Source organism: Rutilus rutilus, assembly GCF_951802725.1.
Source record: "Rutilus rutilus genome assembly, chromosome: 12".
NCBI classification, from domain to species: Eukaryota; Metazoa; Chordata; class Actinopteri; order Cypriniformes; family Leuciscidae; genus Rutilus; species Rutilus rutilus.
The window spans coordinates 2,694,720-2,712,429 of NC_140217.1; the positions used below are offsets into that span (position 1 = coordinate 2,694,720).

Consider the following 17,710-nt stretch of genomic DNA (forward strand, 5'->3'; position numbering starts at 1 on the left):
ACTGTCAACCACAACTGATATGCAGGTGATTCTGTAACCACGGGCAATTTAACTGGATAGTACAAGTGAAAGAAGTGACAAAAGGTTTTTAAATAACTGCTATAAAGGTTAATTTAACCCCACCTTAACAGACATGTTCCTGAATGATGCATTCTCCATCCCACGGTCTTGAAAAACATCCTTGATTACTTGTTCCTCTCCCAGGAACAACCAAGATATGCATCAAATACAGCTATAACGTGACTTAAATGATATGGATATGTTTTAACATTACATGTGTGTGTGTGTGTTCATAATGTCTGACCTCAGCCAGTTTCTTGCGCATGTTTTCATTCTCATGTTTCAGCTGAAGGATGGCTTCTCTGTTCTTCTCGATGACAGACTGAGAGCTTTCGAAATACGCGCTTCTTTCTCTCTCTAGTGGACAGAGAGAGAGAAACATTCAGCGGCCATGCGAAGTTGGGTGTAATGTCATGCAATATTAACTTTCTGTAGACAGTTTTACTGAGCTCTTTATTCAATTTAAAAGTAATATAAATGTATTAAACAGCTATAGAAGCAACTTTGCTATATAATAACTCCAGGCTGACATTACAACACAACATTGCCATCCTTGAGAATACATGATTAATAAGAACATTAAGAAAACAATTGAAATACTTATTCCACTACAATATTACTGACTATTTAAGCAGGTTTTAAGGTAAAGGTATAGTGGAGGATTTCCCCGAATTTTAGAAAAGAACCGCCCTCTCCACTTTTTGAAAAAATGCACATGCGCAACACTCTCCCTGCTCCCGAGAGGGAACGCCTATTAAACGTGTGCACGAGAGAGCATGCACGAGCCTAGTTCTCCTCGCACACGCTCTGTTTACAAGTTGCTGTTGGCACGGCTCATACAAGCCTACTTTCCAAAAGAAGATTTGCACTTTTTCCACTATGTCAGACTCGCCACCGGTACAATTATGTTGCAAATTATAAACTAACTCAAAAACATTCATGCAAGACAAAATGTCAAATGCCCTTCCGTGTTTTATTTACTTATTATACTGATCGATTGAGTGAGGACTCAAGACATGATCTGCAATGGAGAAGTAGCTTGTTGCATTTGTGTAATAAATACTATGGTGAACACATTGGAATTATCAAAAATGGTATTAGAAAATCAAAATCAAAAGGTATTAGAACATTTCAGCGTGATACCTTTTACCATTTGGTCATAAGGCTACTTTAGACAAATTGAGATGTTTGCCGTGTCTGCGCGGTGCGTGACGTGTGCCAGGGCTAGCATCGCTAATCATAGCTTACATTAACTTTTACTAGCAGTGATTTTAAATGGATTTCTCCTAGGGATGCACCGATCCACATTTTTTCACTTCCGATCCGATCCCGATACCTGAATTTGGATATCGGCCGATACCGATACTATTCCGATACCAGAGTTGTGCTTGCCTTAATATTATTATCATTATTGTTTATTTTATATGATGCTGAAACTCAACAGGCAAGTATGATATGATATGTAACGTTACGCATGTATGCATGTATATCCCAAAAGGCAACTTGAGGTAAATATAAAGTCAGAAAAGGAAGTCAGAAAAACAGGAAATCCTGTTAACAGTAAAATAAATCCCATTCTGAAAACAAATATGCAACTTTAAGGGTTTCAAATTGATTGGCATGTCAATATTTATTACATTCCCAAAATGTCAAATACTTGAGTCTTGAAATATAAGAAAAGTGCAAGTGTAAACATCTTACACACACTATCTGAAGGGTGATCCTCGCTCCGATGCGGTAACTCTCTCGATGAACGCTCCAACATCAGCATCTTGCAAACAGACTAGCGGATTTCGCCTCAATTTTTCTCTGGACGCGCGAATGGATTCAAAATATTCAAGCGTCCAAATAGACGCGAATTTGACGCGCTACTCGCGTTTGGTGTGAAAGCACAGTAACGTGGTGCTTTTTTAAATCATACCTGTTAACTCAGAAGGTCTGAAAAAGGTGACACATTTTATAACACCCCCCCCCCCCCCAAAATGAAAATTTTTTTTTACTCTTTTGGCCTGGGCAAGCCTTTCAAGGGCACGTTTCCTCCGTTTTGCCATGTGCCCTTTTCGGGCCACACCAAACAGCAGGTGTTTCGATCACTCATTAACGTTTAACCAGACACCAATGGGTCTTGTTTCATTACGTGTTCGTTTTCATTTCGCTCATCTCTTACGACAAGATATACATAAAAAAATCAGATAATGTTAATTTTAACAAATTTTTGATTTAGTTTTAGTCATAGTCTTTTGACTAAAATACCATTTAGTTTTAGTCATATTTTTGTCATCTTAATTGTTTTAGTTTTAATTGATGAAATACAATAAGATTTTAGTCGACTGAAATATTATGGGTTTAGTTCAATTGTAATGTATTACTGTATTTCTCATCAAATAAATGCAGCTTTGGTGAGCATAAGAGACTTTACAACATCGTAATTCCAAGCTTTTGACCGGTAGTGTATATACTTATAAAAAGTTGAATTGTCTATTTTATTTGTGTGTTGTGAGCTTTGCAGCATGCTAACACCAAGCTCTATTAACATCAAGATCAGTCTCCTGTGCACTTCACATGAGAAGTGCTGTTAGTATGACACACATTTTTATGCTATTAGAGTATTACATTGGTAGCTGTAGTGTGATGGATGATGCTCGCTCTTCTCTTCATCCTCTCTGCCTGAGCAATCCTCTTCTCCTCCTGCTTCTTGTAGCGGGAGAGGATTTTCTCTCGCTCTCTGTACACCTGCTCCTCCTGAAGCTGCAGCTCAGACTGGACACACACACACACACACACACACACACACACACACACACCTTAATGAAATGAGGCATTTATAGAGCGCTCTCCCCTCAACCACCACCAGTGTGCAGCATCCACTGTCAGAGCAATGGCGCCAGTGCGCTCACCACACACCAGCTATAGGTGGAGAGGAGAGAGAGTGATAAAGCCAATTGAAAGCACAAAACAGGATACACTTGCCGATCACGTTCACATAGGGGAAAAAACAGAGAACAAGAAACGCAGCCTTGGAAAACACAAGGCAAACGTACAATTAATTTATGATTCAACATTTCAGTAACAAATCATATAACTTACATGCGCAGCTCAAATGACACATTAATCCAAATTTTCGACAGTTATTTAACACATCGACACTCATTCATCGCTCATTGTCTCAACTCATGATACAATGATCATTGTTACATCATCATCATCATCATTTTTATTTTATGCATGTCAGCAATCAGAGCTATCTTCATGGAAAAAATTAAATTACAAAAACACAAATATCATAAATACAATAAAAACAGAACAAAGATAACCAGCAAGTCATATTATACAATATATATTTTTAAGTTAACATACGTTAAAAAATCCAAAACCTTTTCAGGTATAATCTCGATCATTGTTACACGTGGTAGCTTTAGCCCACGGCTAACTAGTTCAGCTCGCGCTGTGAGTGCGGCCTACTCAACTCAGCTCATATCAAATCATTTCTGAAATTGACATATCTTTCATAAAATAACATATGAAATCCACTCTGGGATCCACTAAATCTTTACTCCGATTTCCACTTCACCTTTCTCTCTCTGACGACAACACTCCAGGCTGATGCATCCAAAATTTCCAAGTGCACACAATCACAGTTCCAGATAGATTATGATTATAATTATAATTTAGTACAAGGAGTTTCTGGAGAAATGCTCCGTTCTACTGTCTCATCTGATCTGTTCTCATCTGATTCTCTCTGCTCATGCTGACAGCGGCGCGGGCGCGACCTGTGGGCGGGCCTTATGAATATGCCGCTACTGTTGGCTCTCAGGGGTGTCAGTCACTGCAGCACAATCAGTGATTGGATGAATCGCGTGCTATTGCCCAGTGGTGTGGTCGAGACGAGTGCATCAAGTAAAGAAAAAATTTAAACTGTTATAGAAGAGCTAATATACTAAGAATGCACTGGTGAAGGATTGTCTCTCTGCTTTATTTTATAAGAAATATTTCTGTGTCTAGAGTTCCTAATGCCCTGTACTCTCAACTTTTGTATTGTAGTACTAGTCATATTTTTTTACACCAGGCATGAATAAAAGGGATGTTTTTTATTTCCTGTTTCGAAAACCACTGGTAAACAACAGACTGTAATGTATAGAGGAATGAAAATATGGAATGATTTACCATTGATATTACACATTTTTACAAGAAAAAGTAGTTTAAAAAAAATATTTAAAGGAACATTTAATGGCACTATATATAGTAAATTGTTGATTTTGATATTTGGAATGAATGTTGGGTTAGTATGTTTCATTGACGTGACTTTTTATTGTTGTTGATTACATGTAGTTTTGTATTTTTTACTTGTTGGGACCCCAGGAAGAGTAGACACTGCCTAGGTAGTGGCTAATGGGGATCCAAATACACTTAAATGATTGATGGAAAATACGGTTTACAGCCAATACAGGCAATTTACTTAGGAAAGCTTTTTTTTGACAGTTATAGCACCACGTCTTGCCTGATCTCCACCACTTTTATTAGGTGTCCTCAAAAGGTCCGATCTCCATACAAGTGTGCACGCTTCTTTAGAATAATATGGCGCACATGCACAGCTAATTTGGTGAAGTTTTGCGCAGAGCAGACCATTTTTTCCAGTCATTTAAATATAATTTTGCATAGGATAATACAGAGCACTTCTCACCTTTTTGACAGTTAAAGCGCCACCAATGGCCCGACGTCCATGAAAGTTTCCAAGCTTCTTTGGGATCACGTGACGCATGCGCACACGCCCTATTTTGTGAGGTTGTATGCAAATCAGGCAGGAAACAGAAAGCAATAGAATTCGAAGTTAATCAATTAAAAGTTAGTCCAACTATTCCGCTACCAGTAATAAAACCTTGGTTACTCTCAGATGCTACAGTAGATTTTACATTGCTAGAAAAGAAAAACAGGGATAAGGAATGTAATTCATGTAATGTGCAGAAATATATTAATGATTACCACAGCTATGTTCAGATATATACAGACGCATCAAAGAATATAGACAATAGGATAGGAGTCGCTTTTACTGTTCCAGAGTTTCAGTTAGCAATAAGGAAAAGGATTAGTTATGAGTTATCGGTTTATACAGGGGAAATGATTGCAATATTATTAGCAATAGATGGGTTTCCGTTTCTCGAATTACCCATTATCCTCTGCGGCGCGCCGCCATGTTGTGTGTCAAAGCTGTCAGTAAGCCACTGGGAGACACGGCTCATTCACTGTGCTGCATTAATAGAAAGCCAGTTAATATAAAGTATTTTTGACTCTTTTGTGTTGAGATACGTTGACAAATTCCTCCAAACCTGGCGACAAGGTGAAGGTTATTTACAGGGACACATTAGACGATGTTTGCAAGGCAAGATATGATGAGAAATTGAGTTATATCGATGGAAAGGATCCTTACACAATGTCGAAAGAGGACTGGTTATGTAGGCTAATCCTGCGGCATACCCCGATATTCAGGAAATGGACATTGCCAAGTATCTCATCCACACCGTTAGTGCGTACACTTTTGACGAATTAAGAGGAAGAAAGTCTCTGGAAGCATACAATTATTTTGTTAGAATGTGCGAGTTAAAATTTGATGTGGTCGCATTTGTGCGAGTGCATGGTCATGTACTACTCAGTTAAATTCACGCATGAATTCTCCTGCATTGAACTTGTTTTAGCGCCCGCCAAAGTCTTATTTGATCGGTGAGTAATGTAGATGAACTGGGCGCATGTTTAACTGAAAGAACGAGCAGAGGGAGAGAGAGCCGGTCGCGCGCGCGCACTCCCTCTCTCTTCGGAGCCAGGCGAAAGTGTAAACAAGACTAGACTTCACCGTCTCCAAACTAAGCGCTGTCTTGCTCTCTCTCCCTCGTGGAAAAGTTAGTCTGGAGCCCTGCATTGACGGTTCACATCGCTGTAGCCAGGCGGCTGATATCTGCACAGCCCTTATTATACGGTACATTTAGACTCAGTGTCAAGACAGCGATTTGACAGCCGATGAGAGCTAGCGCATTTAGCTAACGTTAGCCCATCTTGGAAATGATTAGATAAAGTACGTGTCACATCTCCAGAGCACAAAACCTCTAAATGTTCACAAGAGCTGCACTGAACATTGACTCCAGCCAAACGGAGAATAATCGTATGATTTTCATGTTCAGAATAATGCCGATTCAGGATATTATCATGCTCCGTAATGCAAACGCTTGACCCACTTGACACACAAGATGGCGCTTGACCCACTTGACACACAAGATGGCGCCGTAAGGAGTTGCGGGAGAAATGTGACGTTATTGTAAATCGATCTATACAGTGGATAGAGGAGATAAGACCTTTAAAATCAGTTGTTTGTTCAGACTCGAGTTCGTCATTGGCTAGCTTACAATACAGTCATTCGGAAAGTAGACCAGATATTTTAATAGAAATACAGCAAACATTACACAGAATACAAATGATGGGACTTACAGTGATTTTTTTATGGGTACCTGCACATATTGGTATCCAAGTGTAACCGTATGCTTCTGTCTGCGTTGTGTTGTAGATTCAGTGCAAAAACGACAGGAGAGCGCCAGATTGGGTCTGCATAAGAGAATATATTTTGATAAACGGGCCGTCACGCCAGCTTCAGCTCAATCACACAGTGACACTCAGTTCGGGAGAAAGGCAGAAAAGGGAAACACAAGGAAAGAAAAAGCAAAGAAAGCAAAAGCACAGAGATGGAGAAAACGCAGTAACTCCATACACTTAAACATGAAACCCGATAACATAAACTTAAACACAAAAATAGGGTCTGTCAATGCATACCTGCATAAGAGAATATATTTTGATAAACAGGCCGTCACGCCAGCTTCAGCTCAATCACACAGTGACACTGCCAAACAAAAAATAACATTCCCAAATATTGTATACATATCTTACATCTGTGAATAAAATAAATAAAAACAACTTAAACATCGTGTGTGTGACTTATTTTCAAACAATGCTAACAACTAATCGGTAGCATGGAATACAGCATACCTCAGTTCGGGAGAAAGGCAGAAAAGACCGCTCAGCGATCAATACAGCGGATATAGCTGCCTGGACCGAACCACTTTGTTGTAAAGAGGAGGGGGGGAAACGGTCGAACCATCACCTCTTTACAGACCCTTTTTAATTAATTTAATGAATATAAACACTTGTTTAAATAATAGTAGAACAGCCTTACATGTATAATAACAGAAAAATCTTGTGAAATAAATAAAACCATTTTAACCTCGTTACACAAGGAAATGAAATGGCAGATAAGGCAGCAAAGGAAGCCATTAAAAATAATGAAATGAACTTAAGTGTTAGTATAAGTAAGAATGAAATCAAGAGTATTATTAAGGAAAGGTTGAAGGTAAGGTGGCAAAAACAATGGGATATGGAGAAGAAAGGTCGATGGTTTTACAGAATTCAAAGGAAAGTGGGAGAGATGAGAAATGCAGGAAAAAACAGGAGCGATGAGATAGTAATATCAAGGATGAGATTTGGACATACAAGATTAAACGGTACACTTTATAAAATGGGTAAACATGATACGGGAAGGTGTACATTTTGTGGGCAAGAAGAAACTGTGGAACATGTTATGATATACTGTCAGAAATACGAGCTTGAAAGAAGGATTTTAATAGAAAAATTAAGAAAAATAAAAATTCTATTTATACTAGGGGATATTTTACAAAATAAATCTGGAAATGAATGTTATAGTTTTATTTTTCAGTATCTTAGAATAAATAATTTGTATGAGAGGATATAAAATGTCATTTTGATCCACACTCCATACCAGTTGGTGGCGGTAATACACCATTTTGTTGTTTGTCAACCGCCAATAAAACCTTAAGAAGAAGAAGAAGAAATCAGGCAGGAAGAGGGCCGCTTTCAGCCAGGGAACCATGCACATGGAAGCACCTAGCCAATCATGAGGGCTGACCAATCGGGCATGTACTCTGGTGACGGCATCGACAGTGCAGGAGGAACTCAGGGTCTAAGGAGAACTCATCTGAGTGAAATAGTGCACGTATCCAGTCCGTGGAGTGTAATGGCGCAGCAAGCGATGACACCGAGCAGGTCCTACTTATTGGCTAGAGGAAGCGAGTACATGAGAGGACACTGGCTCTACCCGGAGATTATAGAATCTCGCGAAAGTGTTGGGTGTCGCCCAGCCTGCAGCTCTACAGATTTCTGTTAGCAAGGCGCCATGCGCTAAAGCCCAGGAGGAAGCCACACTCCAGGTGGAATGATCCCTTTGGGGCATGATCGACCCTGCATCTGGTAAGCCAAGACAATGGCGTCCACTATCCAGTGAGACAACCTTTGCTTGGAGAGAGCTAGGTCTGTCTGTTTGATAGAGACTATCGCGCGTTTGGCATAGAGATACAAAAACAACATGGCAAATTAACAAGACCGCGGCAGCATAAGCACACCCGCCAAAAAACAACCTACTTTCTTACAAACTGAATCCACAGGGCTGCCAACTCTCACCAATTCACCGTGAGACTCACGCAGTCGTCACTTTTTACACGCTCTCACGCCACACATCCATTTTCTCACGCAGAGAAAAATTGCGAAGCAAAGAGGACACTGACACCGACAGACAAGACAGAGAAGGTTACTATTGCAATGAAACAAATTCTCAGCTCTCAGATTCTGTCGATTTAATTACGAAATTCAAACAATAAACACCGTTTTGGCGCTTGACAGATCGCTGACAGAGTTCAAGTGCCACGTGAACCGATCATCTGTTACTCTTTACTACTAGTTAATTGTAGGCTAAATAAACACGAATGATCAATAGGTAATTTGCAAGATACAGTTCAACTTACCGAAATGAAATAAAATCGATCGATCAGTGTTTTTCAACTGCAGAAAGAGGTCTATAATAACAGCTGGAGAACAATATGTCACGTAACATTACATTTACCTCTGGAAAGCCATTTAATGACCATAGCACGTTAGAAAAATAAATCAATTTAAATCGTAAATTGGATTTTTTGTGAAAAAAATCAGGGATTTTTTTTAGACCATATCGCCCAGCCCTAGAGAGAGCCTTTCCCTTTAGCTTCCCACCAAAACAGACAAATAGCTGGTCTGAGGTCCTGAAACACTGCGTTCTGTCTACGTAAGCAAGGAGGGCACGTACTGGACAGAGCAGTGCCAAGGCTGGGTCTGCCTCCTCCAAGGACAGGACTTGCAGGTTCACCACCTGATCCCTGAAAGGAGTAGTGGGAGCCTTGGGCATGTATCCAGGACGGGGTCTCTGGATCACCTAGCCGGCCCGAATTCTAGGCACGCTTCGTCAACCGAAAATGCCTGTAGGTCCCCTACCCTCTTGATGGAGGCCAAAGCGACCAGGAGCGCTGTCTTCATAGACAAGAACTTAAGCTCGACTGATTGCAATGGCTGAAAGGGAGCTCTCTGCAGGGCAGATAAAACCACTGCGAGGTCCCAAGAGGGTATAAGACAAAACTGTTGGAAACTTTTCCTTCGTCAAAGCAGAGACCAGGAGACGTTGGGATATCTTTCAAGCAGAAGTTATTCTTTATTGAGGACTTCGCAGTCATCCAACTAGTCTAACTGAGTTCTATCCAGTATAGTTTTTTATACATTTTACAAGGAGGAGGGACTTTTGGAGGTGGAGACAAATCCAAACAAAGCATGCAAATGTAGGGATGAATCTTTCAGTGATTTGATTCTATCAAGCAAAAAGCGGTTAGGCAGGTTATCTGGCTGCTCAACAATTCTGCCCAATCAAGAGAAACAGGCCCAATCAGCATAACACTATCATTCAAAATGCATAGACGCTAATCTCATCAGTCTCAGTGAAACTGGGACTCCAAGAGCCATTAAAGACAATAAAGAGAAACAGGAATTGCAACTTTGCTGAGCAGAATCATTCGTGTGAGAGTCATCTTAACCTTAAAAGCTAAATACAATATTCTTCACCATGATGTTATGTAAGGAAGCATATCTGAAATAGATTCTTAAATTTGTTATTCCACAGTCCCCCGTTTGAGAGTTCTTAATAACTCTCACAAAATACAAATTTAGACTCTTAAAAGTTCATTCTTGTAACTTGTGATCGTTACAGGCACATAGCACATGTTCTGTGTTGATTTTCTGTAATTGCATGCTGACACAGAAACAAACATGCAATTATGGTCCGTGAAGTTCTTACGGGTAATAGTCTTTTCTGGTTGGAACTGTCATTTTCTCGTGAGAGGCGTGAGTCATTTGTTGAATGAAACACTTGATACTGTAGACGCATAGATAGTACACAAGTAGAAGAAGCAACAGAAGAATTGCTACTTCCTTGATCCATAGCCAGGGTTTACCTAATAGTTTTCCGAACCATGAAGAGTTATCTTCAGCCATCTGGTGTAATTTTGTTGAAAGATTAAGAATGTCCATCTTCTTTGTGGTGGTACGGCAATCTTGATCATGTTGATGGATGACTGAAGGTTCCGTGTGTGAGTCTCTGCGTTGTGTATTTTTTTTTTTTTTTTTTGTGATAGTTGGCTCGGCAGTGGGTCTAGTTGTTTTCTAGAGGTTGTGGCTTCATATGCAGGTGTGGAGGTCGGTACATATGGGTCTCGGGACAGCCATCAAGTGGTATCTGCACAGTGGAGGTCGGTGCATATGGGTCTTGGGACAGCCATCATGTGGTATCTGCACAGTGGAGGTCGGTGCATATGGGTCTTGGGACAGCCATCATGTGGTATCTGCACAGTGGAGGTCGGTACATATGGGTCTCGGGACAGCCATCAAGTGGTATCTGCACAGTGGAGGTCGGTGCATATGGGTCTCGGGACAGCCATCAAGTGGTATCTGCACAGTGGAAGAAAGAAAACAAAAGACGACAGAGCAGTATTTGTTCAAACACTAGGGTTGTATCCTTTTCTGAGTCTGCTATTGTTGTTCCTTCTTTCCCTATTTCTTAATTCCAGCGACACCTAAAGAACAGTGAGGTAAGGATGGACTAGTGGATGGGGAAGGCCTATGAGGGAGTCTTCACCGCAGGGTTGGCCCCCGAAGCCTGTTGCATTCGGTTCTTCCCTGGGCTCCTCATTGGTCTGTGTCCTATCCTATCCCTGTAGGTGGGGGAACAACTTTACAGTGTGTATCTTCAATGACTTGAGCTGAACCATCAACAAACAACTCAAATTCTGAATTCTCTAAGAGAGTTTATTTTACTTCACTCATAGGTGTGTATGTAAGCGTAACACAATCGTGAGTCATTTCTCCTTCATCCTCTAACACAACTTCAGTCATTGCAGACATCATACATGAGGATGGGTTCGTGACTGGCGCACGCTGTAAAACAATGTTCGGGGCTGTGAGGGTAGTTACATTTAGAGGGCATTTTACATCAGCTAGAGACATCTCAGAGCCGCATCTTTCTGGACAACTCTCTCCTAAACTCAGAACTCAACAAGACCGAGGAGGATTTAGTCTCCTCTGAATGATTAGTTGATGAATTTATGTTGCTGATGTGGAGTTAATTATCTTCAATTAGCATATTCTGTCATGATAATCTGTAAATCGCTCGTATAGGATCTGTTGTGAGATGCACACAGAGTGACTTTCTATTGCAAGTGAAAAGACGTTGAGGTGACTCACAAATGTGCTCCATTACAGCAACTCTTCCTCTTCTCAACACGGACTGCGTGTTCCCGGGGGCGGGGTTTATGTAAATTTTAGGGTTGGTGATGTCACTAACCCAGGAGGAATGTCGTGTAGTCTCTACCAGCCGTTTGCTGTAGTCCTTAGAAAACAATTTCTTTAAAAGCAAATATCTCCCTTTGCTTTGAACTTTGAGCGTTGTAACTTTGCAGATGTTGTTTATGCTCAAAAAGCAACATTACACACTAACTAAAGTTAGAAAAGTGAAATCATACTCAACCACCCCTTTAAATAGCGTAAAAAAAATGTTAGTGAGGTATTCTAGTAGGGCTAGTTCATCAAGGTTTTCAGCCAGTAAACAGGGTGGTGTATCAGTTAGGACACAGGAATAAAGACGAGGAGATGTAATTTCTTCTTTTAACTGTATTGAGCTCCAGCAGTACTCATCAGAACATTCCAATATCCAGTATTGTCATTATATTTTTTCGTCATTAATTCAACACATGAATATTGGAAGCTGGATCACTCAGAAGGGACTAAAGAAGCAACACAACACAGGTACGCAGGCTAAACTATGCTGTTGAACTTGAACACGTTTCCGTACCCACTATAACCAACACACTAGCTACACACTTCCTCTACTGTAACCACAGAAGAAGAGTCTTAAAGCGGCAGGCACCCAGAAATGTCAGAGCCTTTTATACAATAACGAAACGCAATATGTGGTGGCTGGTGTTGATTCTGTGGCGCACCGCCACGATTAGTCTATGTGTGGGAAACACTGCCAGTCGGAAACTGTATGTCTATGGTCGGAAATGTCAACTCTGAAAGATATAACGTTATTTGCTCTATAAAGACATTGACAAAGACAAAAACTAAGGACATTCACTCTACAATTTTATTTTATTTTAGTTAGTTTTGCCAAACACACATTACCATTTTAGTTAGTTATCGTTTTTTTGTAATGCCTTGTTTTTTCTTTTTCATTTTTTTAAAGGGGTGGTTGAGTATGATTTCACTTTTCTAACTTTAGTTAGTGTGTAATGTTGCTGTTTGAGCATAAACAACATCTGCAAAGTTACAACACTCAAAGTTCAAAGCAAAGGGAGATATTTGCTTTTAAAGAAAAGGACTACAGCAAACGGCTGGTAGGGACTACACGACATTCCTCCCGGGTTAGTGACATCACCAACCCTAACATGTAAATAAACCCCGCCCCCTGGTCCATGTTGAGAAGAGGAAAAGTTGTTGTATAAGAATACATTTGTGAATCAGCTCAAACTTTAGCATCCATCTCTTCGCATGCAATAGAAAGTCACTCTGTGTGCATCTCACAACAGATCCTATACGAGCGATTTATAGATTATAGGGGTGTAACGATTCGTTTTAACAACGATTCGATTCGTATCGCAATTCGTGGTTGTCGATACGATTCAAGGACGATATTGGTTAACTTAGAACGATACGATCCGAAACGATTCAGTGACTTGAAATCGATTCAGTGACTTTTTAGCCAAAAATTCTTGTAAGGGAATCAGGCATCAATTAATTATGGATATAAACAAACAAGTAAACAACAATTAATGTCAAATGCATTCACATTTTATTTGAATAAAGTAGGACTGCACGATTATGACAAAAATCATAATTGTCGATTATTCCCTTGAAATTGTAATTGTGATTATTAATTACGATTATCACAACATTGAATGATGTTTTGAATAGTTTGGCCATGGGACCCACATTTCCCCATGGTCATCAAGCCGTGACCCACCTTTTTAGGAATTATATAGGCCTATTATAATACATTTGTTTACACAAAAATTGTTGACACACAAGTTATGTTCCCCTTAACATACAAAAAAAAAATTGTAAGAATATGACAAATACTGATAAACAGTAGGCACTGCGAGGTTAAGCTATTAAATAGCAGTCCCAAACTAGTTTTTGTTAATACAATCTTGGTATGAGCCACCACAGTCATATAAAAATATACAAAATAACCAGTAAGTGGCATTTTGTTATGGAAACAAACAACAATTAGGCTACCATGGTGATACACAATACTTAGAAGAACTGAAAATGAAACATGGAAACTGCTCCTGATAAATAGCAACACACATAACGTACCAATAATGTAATTTATTGGTATTTTACTTTTATTTCGTAACTTACTAATTTACGACGTTGCATGCTCGTATTTCTTATGCGCTTTAGTGAAGTGATACAGCGCGCGCCAGCGCATTTGCGCGTGCAATTGAAGAGTGCGCGCTAGAGGACAGGAAAGAAACTTTGCACTGCTTGTTGTCTTTGCGCTGCTGCTGGCGCGTCTTTTTCCTATTTGTAGTGGAGATGAGTGGTGCCCGGTGGGGTCTTCTGCTGTTGTAGCCCATCCGCCTCAAGGTTGTGCGTGTTGTGGCTTCACAAATGCTTTGCTGCATACCTCGGTTGTAACGAGTGGTTATTTCAGTCAAAGTTGCTCTTCTATCAGCTTGAATCAGTCGGCCCATTCTCCTCTGACCTCTAGCATCAACAAGGCATTTTCGCCCACAGGACTGCCGCATACTGGATGTTTTTCCCTTTTCACACCATTCTTTGTAAACCCTAGAAATGGTTGTGCGTGAAAATCCCAGTAACTGAGCAGATTGTGAAATACTCAGACCGGCCCGTCTGGCACCAACAACTATGCCACGCTCAAAATTGCTTAAATCACCTTTATTTCCCATTCTGACATTCAGTTTGGAGTTCAGGAGATTGTCTTGACCAGGACCACACTCCTAAATGCATTGAAGCAACTGCCATGTGATTGGTTGATTAGATAATTGCATTAATGAGAAATTGAACAGGTGTTCCTAATAATCCTTTAGGTGAGTGTATGTCGTCCGGAAGGCCAACTTGCCGAGCACAGATCGATGTAGTTGGATCATAGGAATATAAATCGATACAATTGATGAATCGTTACACCCCTAATAGATTACCATGACAGAATATGCTAATTTAAAATATTTAACTCAACATCAGCAACATAAATTCATCAACTAACCATTCAGAGACGTCCTGTTGAATTCTACATGTTGTCGCTTCTTTTTGAGTTTCTCCATCTTTGTCTGACTCAATTTTAACATTAAACAGTTTCTGTCATTTTAGTGTGTCTGCATGAGGTAATCGCAGCTGCTAACACACACACACAAGCTCTTGAAACCCCGCCCTCTGCAGCAGCTCATTTGCATTTAAAGGGCTAGGCACAAAACGGTGCGTTTTTGCAAACCCTCAAAAAGTGACAACTTTAACATGCTATATAAAAATATCTGTGGTGTTTTGTGCTAAAACTTCACACACACACACACACACTGGGGACATCAGAGATATATTTTACATCTTGTGAAAAGGGCATTTTACCACCCTATTCTGTCCTCTGCATGTGTGTGCGTTGGGCATGCATATACAGATAGCTAAACATAGTATAACGTGATGAAGAGGCTTCAATGACCACTCAGAGGTTGTCAATGTTCTTCTTTACTTGAGTGTAATCATGTTGTTTCTCTCAATGTTACATTATTTTGTGAAACTGAAATACAAAAATGCTTATTTAAATATAAAGAAACAATATACAAAAACTCTTTACACAATGTTTACATTAATATCGGAAAATTACATTAGATGATACGTGATCACATGGCGATCTTTTGAAATGTCCGTATAATGCACGTGGAACCACGAACGTGTGTCTATATACATTTTAATATGATACAGACACAAAGTATATAAAATAACAATTATATTCGATAAACTTAGAAGCAAAGCTTCTCTGGACTTCACACAACAAACTGGAATCGGAAGTAAAGAGCACGCGGTCTCTCTGCTGCGCAGAACTGGAAAATGGCTGCTGAGCTTTGCATGATTGTCGCTATGAAGCCTAACAAATAAAGTTTTTCCAAGAGAAGTTTAACTAAACCTATGGCAAACAGTGCCATCTAGTGGTGAAGAATGATTAATGTTAGACATGACATAATACTCCCCGTCTAGTATTAAGCATAATGCCATTCTTGAATTCTCAGCAAGTGAATACATATTCACAGGGTAACTTAACACATAAGCAAAACAACCTCTGTAATAGGCCTTAAGAATGTCTTACCAGTACCACTCTTAGAGACTTTCAGTTCCAGTTTTCTGACTCTGCCATCAGTGCCAAAAATAGCTTTGGTGACCAAAGCCATTGGCCATTCGTTCCTTTTCACCTGATCATCTTTCATGTGGACTAGGTCTCCTTCTTTGATATTAGGCTTGTTGTCTTGCCATTTCTTGCGAGACTGAAGGGATGCAAGGAATTCTCGCCTCCACCTTTCCCAGAATATGCTGGCGAGATATTGCACTCTTTTCCACTGTTTCCGATATAGGTTGGCACCTTCAAAGGGTCCTCGAGGTCCGTACGGGGAACACCCCTTTTGGGTGAGGATCATAGCTGGAGTGACGAGAAGAGGTGACTCAGGGTCAGTTGAAATGGATACAAGGGGTCTTGCATTGATGACAGCACACACTTCGGCCATTAGAGTTGACAGCATTTCGTGAGTCAGATGCGAGGAGCTGATTTGAGAAAGCATGGAGTCTAAGATCCGTCTGGAAAGTCCGATCACCCTCTCCCATGCTCCTCCCATGTGAGATGAATGAGGTGGGTCAAAGATCCATTTGCAACCTTCCTCACTGAGGTATTTGGTCACGCTTGAATCTTTAGTCGAGACCACAAGCATATTCAGCTCTCTGCACGCTCCTTGGAAATTAGTGCCACAGTCGGATCGTATAATCTTTGCTGGGCCTCGTATGGCGAAGAAGCGGCGAAGCGCGTTAATGAAACTTGATGTGTCCATTGACTCTATCAGTTTGATATGAATGGCTTGCACAGATAAACATGTGAATATTACTGCCCATCTTTTACTGTAGGCCTGACCTCCACGGGTACGGCGTGCTGATACTTTCCAAGAGCCGAACACGTCCAAGCCGACATTAGTAAAGGGTGGTCTAAATGGGGGTCGCACACCGGACGCGCAGCTCAGCGCCGTGTCGCGCCACGTCTAGGACAACTCTCACCTGAAAATCCGATAACATCAGCAATTTTCTGTTTTCTGTAAATAAATATAAAACTAAATGTATATTGCAGCACAGGGTGAAGTCCGTATATACATTAACTACGATTTGAGACACATAAATGTAAATTTAATATAAACTATGTAAATGGCGCTCTGTGGCGCGGCAGGATTTTGAACACGGTCCTGAGCCGTTGCTGGGCGCCGCGGACAGACGCCGAAAGGCGCCGCCGGTGTGTGTACTCTCATAGAGAATAATGTGTTCGAATTTAAAAGACGTGGCGCTGCGCGGCGCTGAGCTGCGTGTCCGGTGTGCGACCCCCTTAAGGATCACAAATTACACAAAGTGAGGGTATACACTCACCTAAAGGATTATTAGGAACACCATACTAATACTGTGTTTGACCCCCTTTCGCCTTCAGAACTGCCTTAATTCTACGTGGCATTGATTCAACAAGGTGCTGAAAGCATTCTTTAGAAATGTTGGCCCATATTGATAGGATAGCATCTTGCAGTTGATGGAGATTTGTGGGATGCACATCCAGGGCACGAAGCTCCCGTTCCACCACATCCCAAAGATGCTCTATTGGGTTGAGATCTGGTGACTGTGGGGGCCATTTTAGTACAGTGAACTCATTGTCATGTTCAAGAAACCAATTTGAAATGATTCGAGCTTTGTGACATGGTGCATTATCCTGCTGGAAGTAGCCATCAGAGGATGGGTACATGGTGGTCATAAAGGGATGGACATGGTCAGAAACAATGCTCAGGTAGGCCGTGGCATTTAAACGATGCCTAATTGGCACTAAGGGGCCTAAAGTGTGCCAAGAAAACATCCCCCACACCATTACACCACCACCACCAGCCTGCACAGTGGTAACAAGGCATGATGGATCCATGTTCTCATTCTGTTTACGCCA

At 40.7% G+C, this 17,710-nt stretch overlaps 1 protein-coding gene and 1 long non-coding RNA gene across 3 annotated transcripts in view; one reads left to right on the forward strand and one right to left on the reverse strand.

Moving 5' to 3' along the window:
• The window catches only part of LOC311300695 (uncharacterized protein), a 283,730-nt gene that overhangs the window by 134,215 nt on the left and 131,805 nt on the right, over positions 1-17,710 (forward strand). The gene's annotated exons all lie outside the window — the stretch shown is intronic.
• LOC311300705 lies at positions 2,689-6,763 on the reverse strand. Of its 2 annotated transcripts, none has more exons than XR_014629362.1 (3): positions 6,555-6,763; positions 4,742-4,830; positions 2,689-2,820 (listed from the first exon to the last, which is right to left on the reverse strand). It is a non-coding gene; the product is annotated as an uncharacterized lncRNA (long non-coding RNA). The 2 variants fall into 2 exon arrangements; XR_014629363.1 differs by having other exon boundaries at positions 6,535-6,763.